The 7,435-nt window shown below is 49.1% G+C and overlaps 1 long non-coding RNA gene across 1 annotated transcript; it reads right to left on the bottom strand.

The window, feature by feature from the left end:
• Positions 1 to 251: 251 nt before the first annotated feature.
• On the bottom strand, positions 252 to 7,060 carry LOC149525792 (uncharacterized). Its single transcript, XR_016348869.1, has 4 exons — positions 6,793 to 7,060; positions 6,534 to 6,584; positions 2,676 to 2,741; positions 252 to 581 (listed from the first exon to the last, which is right to left on the bottom strand). It is a non-coding gene; the product is annotated as an uncharacterized LOC149525792 (long non-coding RNA).
• Positions 7,061 to 7,435: the final 375 nt, after the last annotated feature.

Genomic DNA, 7,435 nt, shown 5'->3' on the forward strand with positions numbered 1-7,435 from the left:
AGGTGGGGCAAGTCCTTAGAGGGGTCACATGACACCCCTTACTTCCGGTCACCTGCTCCTCTTGACCCCGGATGTATTACCCCCAAGGGCGGGACTTCCGGTGACAGGGGACGGGCCTAACGGGGGTCACATGACATCCTTTCTACTTCCGGTCACCTGTCCCTCTCGACCCGGATGTACTACCCTCCAGGGGCGGGACTGCCGGTGACAAGGGAGAAGGGACTTCCGGGGAGTCGGGGGGGGGGGGGGGGACTTCCGGATTCAGGGGGCGGAGCTAATGTTTGATTGATGGTAGGGCCCTTATACTACTCCCTTACCCCATAGAGAGCTAGCAGATATATCGTTCAGTCACTGTAGCTGGCCGCATACCACCAAGCTGAAACAGAAGCTGGCACAGACAGAGCACATTGTTCTCCAGAAATCCCCCGTGAAGCAATGGATGTGACAAGGTAGCAGGAGCTCTTCGTTCTATTTGTCTGTGCTTCATTCCCCGAGCACTCATCCAGGTCAGATGTCTCTTAGGACCTGAGTTGCCACCAGCTGGACAATGGGACTTGGGTCATTCTGTAGGACCTGGAGAGCTGGAATTACAGAGAATATGACTCACTTTTCATATAGTCACCTATGCCTGCAGTAGCTGGAGATTTAGTACCAGTGAGTACCAAGCTACAGCAGCTCTCTGTCCAAACAAAGCTTTAGGTTCCTCCATTGGGATCCTTCCAAGCTCCAAACTGAGATGGAGGAGGGGGGAGAGGGGAGACCCTGACCCTACCAGAAACTCATCCAATTGGAAGGTGCTCCATTGACTCAATAGCTTCTGCTTTTAAGTTATTTTACATCTCCTGACAGAAATAAATCTGATGGTGTGGAGTTTGGGGTAGCAAAAAGTGGCTCCCAGGGAGCCGATGGAGCCCAAAGAGTGGATCACACAGGTTGGGAAGAGGCATTGCCAGGATAGCCAGGAGATGTACTGACTTATATCACACTGGCTGCAGTTTCCTCCAGGTACGTCTACACCACAAAGTTAATTCAAAATAACAGCTGTTATTTTGAATTAACTTTAATAGCATCTATACATGCAAACCGCTATTTCGAAATTAATTCGAAATAGCAGAGCGCTTAATTCAAATTTGGTAAACCTCATTCTACGAGGAGTAACACCAAATTTGAAATAGCTATTTCAAATTAAGTGCTGTGTAGACAATTAATTCAAAATAGGGGGCCTCCAGCCCTTCCCAGGGAGCCCTGGTGGCCACTCTGGGCACAACCAGGAAAACTTCCTCTCCTCTCCCCCTGGCCCCAGAGCCATTAAAGGGATAGACCCTGGCCCGTGCCAGATCCAAGCCTACCAGCCAAGAGCCAGCAGTGGCCACCGGGGCCCCTGAGCCAGTAGCCACAAAACGTGAGCCAGCAAGGCACTGGCAGCCAACCCTCCACTGCTCCTCAGGAGCAGTCTGCCAGCACCCAGGAGCCTGACAGGGGCTGGAGAAGGCGGGTGCCTTCCTGGTCCAGGGTGGAGATCATGGACCTTATTCAGGTTTGGGAGGGATGCCCCAGCATCCATGATCTCCGCACTAGACAGAGGAACACGGCCGTCAATGGCAGGATAGCTGCCAGCCTGGCCACCAAAGGCCACATGCGAACCCAGGAGCAGGTTTGCATGACAATCAAGTTGGTGCGGTGAGACCCCCAACCTTGGGCCCTGATCTTCCCTTCTCCTTTCTTCCCTTTGCTTCTCCCTTCCAACTTCCTCCTCCCAGGTTTCACCCTCCCCTCTCCCACCCACTCTATTCCTCTCTCCCACCTCCTTTTCCCAGTCTCCCCAGAGGTTCACCCTGTTGTTCAATAAACCCAGTTTCTATTTTTGAACATACATGTCTTTTATTTGACATCAGGAAGGGAGGCTAGGGAGGAGTAAGTAGATGGACGTGAGGGAGGAATGGGGCACGAGCCCCCGGTGGGGAGGACCGGGGTGGCTCTGAGGGCTCCTCGGGGTGGACACTCTCCTGCAGGGCCTCCTGGATCCTGACAGCCCCCCGATGGACTCCCCGGACGGTAGCCTGCAGCAAGTGCAGCTGGGCTGATGGCAACAACCCTACGAGACGCACCGGTGTGCCCAGGGGCAGCTCTGGCTCCATGTGGCCGAGTGCTGTGGTGTCCCGAGTGCAGGCACTCAGGGCACTCCAAGACAGGACTGCTTTGCTGTCCCTCATCGGGGTAGACAAGCGAGCGGGGAACCCAAGAACTGTCTGTTCGGGGTGGGGGTAGGGTCCCGTGAAGCACGGAGCTCAGTTAGCCTGAGGCAGCAGCCCCACACACTATGTCCTAACCTGATGCCCTGCCAGCACTGGTTCCGGCCAGCCTGAACTTCGGTTCAGGGTCCACTCAGTGTGGACGCGCTATTTCAAAATAACAAAATGCTATTTTGAAATAGGTTTTGTGTATAGATGCATAATTCGAATTAGCTTAATTCAAATGAACAATTTCGAATTAAGTTAACTTGAATTAACGCTGTAGTGTAGACGTACCTCTTTCAGAGCAGACTAAAGCTGAATCTGTCCTTTGATGTGTGGCTGATGCACTTCACACCTGTGGTATCAGTTACTGCTTGCTTGTCAGCTAAATTTCTTTATAACTCACTAATGAATAGGATTTCACCTGTATTTGTTACTTACAGGTCAACAGATGTTCCATGTCCAGCCATTTCATATTTTTGGTGTCCGTATGTTCCAGGATGATGCCTAAATAAGCAGTGTAAAATAAACATCAATAAAAAACCTTCTCTTGTTAAGTGCAAGGTGATAACATTGGCCCTTTGGCTTCTATTGTGGGTCTAAGGTGAGCTGTAGGCAAGAAAATACTAGAAAAGTTTAGCGTCCACACTGAAGAGAATAAGAGAAAAAAATTAAGAATGTTTACATAAAACCTCATTTGCTTTAAACAATCTATGTTCCTCTTGCCACTGCTGTCAGTTATTGGAGATATACTAGGATAGTGTATTAATCTAGTGGTGTGAACAAAGGGGCTGGGGCCAGGAATAAGTGCGTACTAAGCAAGGATCTCACATGGATAAATTAATTAGGCCACAATGCTTGCCTGGCTTGCATGGGTGTGCTAAGGAACGGATGGCACAGGGCCAAAGGGGAGGAATCTAGTGCTTCCTGGGCAAGGCAATCAGGAACCTGCAACAGCAGGCACTGTGTGGCGGTGGCCTGCCTACCTCCCAGTGATGAAGCACCAGTAAGGAACAGTGAACAACACTGAGCTTAGGTCTATAGTTTGAGTCCACACTAACTCTGACTACTAAAAATAGAGTGCAGGTAAGATGACAGAAGCAGTCGGAGGAGCTAGCCACCTTGAGAACAGACTTTTGGGTTTGGATGGGATCATCCTTGGAATAGTTAACCCCTCCTGCTACTCCTGCCACAGCTACTCTATTTTTAGCACACTAGTTTGATCGGAGAATAAACATACCCTACGTGACAGTGTGCCAGCCTCTGCTACTAAATGACTGCGCCATCTCAAAGCATTCTATTGCAAATTACAAATTCCTCCTAACACCACACTGGAGAAGTAGGAGAACATTAACATCTCCATTTATGCATGAGAAGTCACAGCACGGAGAGATTAATAGTAGCTCAGTGCTGCACACAGGGACTTTTTCTGTCTACCTCAAAGGGAATACCAAAAGGGACACGGCACACTTTCTCTCACCAGCTAACTTGGCTGCAACATTGGCATGATTTTGCGCAAAAGCAGCTGCCTGTCTACACTGGCGGGGAGTTCTTGCGCAAGAACACTGACATTCTAATGTATAAAATCAGTGCTTCTTGCTCAAAAACTATGATGCTCCCGCTCAGGAAAAAGCCCTCCTGTGCAACTGTTCTTGCGCAAGAGGGCAGTGTAGACAGGCCACATTAATTTCTTGTGCAAGAAAGCCCAATGGCTAAAATGGCCATCGGAGCTTTCTTGCGCAAGAGAGCGTCTACACTGGCACGGATGATTTTGCACAAAAGCGCCTCTTAGCGCAACAGCACATGCCAGTGTAGACGCTCTCTTGTGCAAATATTCTAACGCAAAAACTCTTGCGTTAAAAGTATGGGTATGTCTACACTACAAAGTTAATTCGAACTAACAGCCGTTAGTTCAAATTAACTTTAATAGCGGCTATACATATAAACTGCTAGTTCGAATTTCAATCGAACTAGCGTAGCGCTTAATTCGAACTAGGTAAACCTCATTCTACGAGGACTAACGCCTCGTTCGAATTAGGTAGTTCAAATTAAGGGCTGTGTAGCCACTAAATTCAAACTAGTGGGAGGCTAACCTTAATCGGGTTGCCCTGATGGCCACTCTGGGCCAAGCCAGGGAAACTTTTCTGCCCCTCTCCTAGCCCCAGAGCCCTTAAAGGGGCACGGTCTGGCTACAGTGCCTGTGCCAGTTGCAAGCCTGCCAGCACCCAGCCAGCAGACCCTGCACCTGGCATGGCATGAGCCAGCCACCCGCTGCCACCCAGCCCTCCGCCTCTTCCCAGGACCAGGCTGGCGGCTCCTAGGAGCCTGCCCAGGGCCACAAGAGGCAGGTGCCCACCTGGTCTAGTGCGGAGATCGTGGACATTATCGAGGTTTGGGGGGGAGGCCTCCAGCGTCCATGACCTCCACACTAGGCACAGGAATGCAGCCGTCTAGGGCAGGATAGCTGCAGCCTGGCCACCAAAGGCCACATCCAAAACCAGGAGCAGGTTTGCATGAAAATCAAGTTGTTCCAGTGAGACCCCCGACCCTGAGCCCTGCGCTTAGAACATAAGAACATAAGAATGGCCGTACTGAGTCAGACCAAAGGTCCATCTAGTCCAGTAGCCTGTCTGCCGACAGCGGCCAACACCAGGTACCCCAGAGGGGATGGACCGAAGACAATGACCAAGCGATTTGTCTCGTGCCATCCATCTTCAGCCTTCCACAAACAGAGTCCAGGGACACCATTCCTACCCCCTGGCTAATAGCACTCCACGGAACCAACCTCCATGAATTTATCTAACTTCTCTTTAAACTCTGTTATAGTTCTAGGCTTCACAGCCTCCTGTGGCAAGGAGTTCCACAGGTTGACTATAAGAAGAACTTTGTGTGAAGAAGAACTTTCTTTTATTAGTTTTAAACCTGATGTCCATTCATTTCATTTGGTGTCCTCTAGTCCTTATATTATGGGAACTAATGAAGAACTTTTCTTTATGCACCCTCTCCATACCACTCATGATTTTATAGACCTCTATCATATCACCCCTCAGTCTCCTCTTTTCTAAGCTGAAAAGTCCCAGTCTCTTTAGCCTCTCTTCATATGGGACCTGTTCCAAACCCCTAATCATTGTACTTGCCCTTTTCTGAACCCTTTCCAAGGCCATATCTTTTTTGAGGTGAGAAGACCACATCTGTACACAGTTCTGAAGATATGGCGTACCATAGTTTTATACTTCCCCTCCTCCTTCTTCCCCTGGCTTCCCCCTTCCAGCTCCCTCCTCCCAGGTTTCCACCTCCCCTCTCCCACCCTCTTTCTTCCCCTCTCCCACCTCCTTTTCCCAGTCCCCCAGAGGTTAACTCACCCCTCCCGCGTCCCCAGTTTTGTTAAATAAAGAGAGTTTCTATTTTTGAACACGTGTCCTTTATTTTTTACATCAGGAAGAGGGGGCTCGGGAAGGATAAGTGGAAGGAGGTGAGGGAGGAATGGGGCACGAGCCCCCGATGGGGAGGACTGGGGTGGCTCTGCGGGCTCCTCGGGGTGGAAGCTTTCCTGTAGGGCCTCCTGGATCCTGACAGCCCCCTGATTGACCTCCCCCGGATGGCAGCCTGCGGCAAGTGCAGCCGGGCTGATGGTCGAGTGCTGTAATGTGCCGAGTGTGGGCATTCAGGGCACTCCAAGACAGGACTGCTTTGTTGTCCCCATCGAGTTAGACAAGCAAGCGGGGAATCCTGAGAACTGTCTGTCCGGGGTGGGGGTCGGGTCCTTTTAAGCACAGCCCTCGGCTAGCCTGAGGAAGCAGCTCCAAACCTTAAGTCCTAACCTGATGCCCTGACGGCACTGGTTCTGGCCAGCCTTAACTTCGGTTCAGGGTCCACTCAATGTGGACATGCTATTTCGAATTAGCAAAATGCTAATTCGAATTAGTTTTTAGGTCTAGATGCACTCATTCAAATTAGCTTATTTTGAATTAACTAATTCGAATTAAGTTAATTTGAATTAGTGCTGTAGGTTAGACATAACTTATTTGCGCAAAATCTTGCCAATGTAGACGTAGCCTATCTATATCTTTCTCACTCTCTCTTAACCAGCAATTAGAATAGGCAGCTAGGCCAGGCTAGTATAGGCCCCAAAAATAACAAAGAGAAAATGATTAAGAAAGGTGTAATGAAGTTCCTTGTGAGATTTCCTTACAAAGGACACATTCTACTATCTAAAATGAATTCCTATGAACTGAACTGTACAACTCCTCAGAGAAAGGTAAACAACAGATAACAGCCTAATGGTGGAACTGCTCATACCTGAGGCTCTGTATGATCTCCACTGTTATTAGTCCAGATCTTTGCAGAACACTGGAAGACAAAAGGAACCACTTATGGGGCAGACTGTGCACTTCAAAAGCTTAGCTGCTATGACCATACAACTATAAAACGTACGCATGGAAGCTCTGTGTTTCTCACCCAGGACACCCCGCACAAAGCTATACCTGAAAGTTCCCTGTCAGTCACTCTATTTGTTGCCGATCCCTGAGGATGAAATGCTGTCTCCTAGATCTCTTACCTCACCAGCAAACACACCCCCTCGTGGTGAGTCTGCGGATTTTCAAGAAGCATCCAAGTTCTCTGCTTCCAGAGTGTTCTTATCAGCTTCTCATTCACAGCCTTGAAAAGCACAGCCTCTAATGCTTCAATAGAAAGCCTGGGGGAAAAGAGGCACAGAACTGTAGTAACCAATAGAAAGGCACAGCCTAAGCAGTCAGGAAACCCCAGTTACTTGTCAGGGCTGTTGTTCATTGACAGTTCATCCATTGACAGTATCCTGGGGACCACTGTTTTTGGAAGGACTTAATCCCAGGAGGTATTTCAGTCTCATACATCTCATATTACTAGTGTTGCTATGGACAACATTTTGCAGTCACTTTCTCCTATCTGCAAGGCGTATGGGCACTAGCACAGTACAGTAATATGGAAAAAATTCACAATCAGACCCCAAAAGCTGGGACACAGAGAGATTAGTGATCACTAATGGATATTTTGGGGCCTTATCTCCAGCGAGATGTGACAGGGTGCTGAGAGCTTGTACTTGGGGTCAGCACTCTGGTAACTACTAGTACTAATTAGCTTCCCCAGAGAAAGCCTAATTGGATAGAAATGTACCTGATTGCCTGGCTAGAGTGGGGCTATAGAATCAACAAACCTATTAT

Source organism: Pelodiscus sinensis, chromosome 1 (assembly GCF_052426305.1).
Source record: "Pelodiscus sinensis isolate ZL-2025 chromosome 1, ASM5242630v1, whole genome shotgun sequence".
Lineage (NCBI taxonomy): Eukaryota > Metazoa > Chordata > Testudines > Trionychidae > Pelodiscus > Pelodiscus sinensis.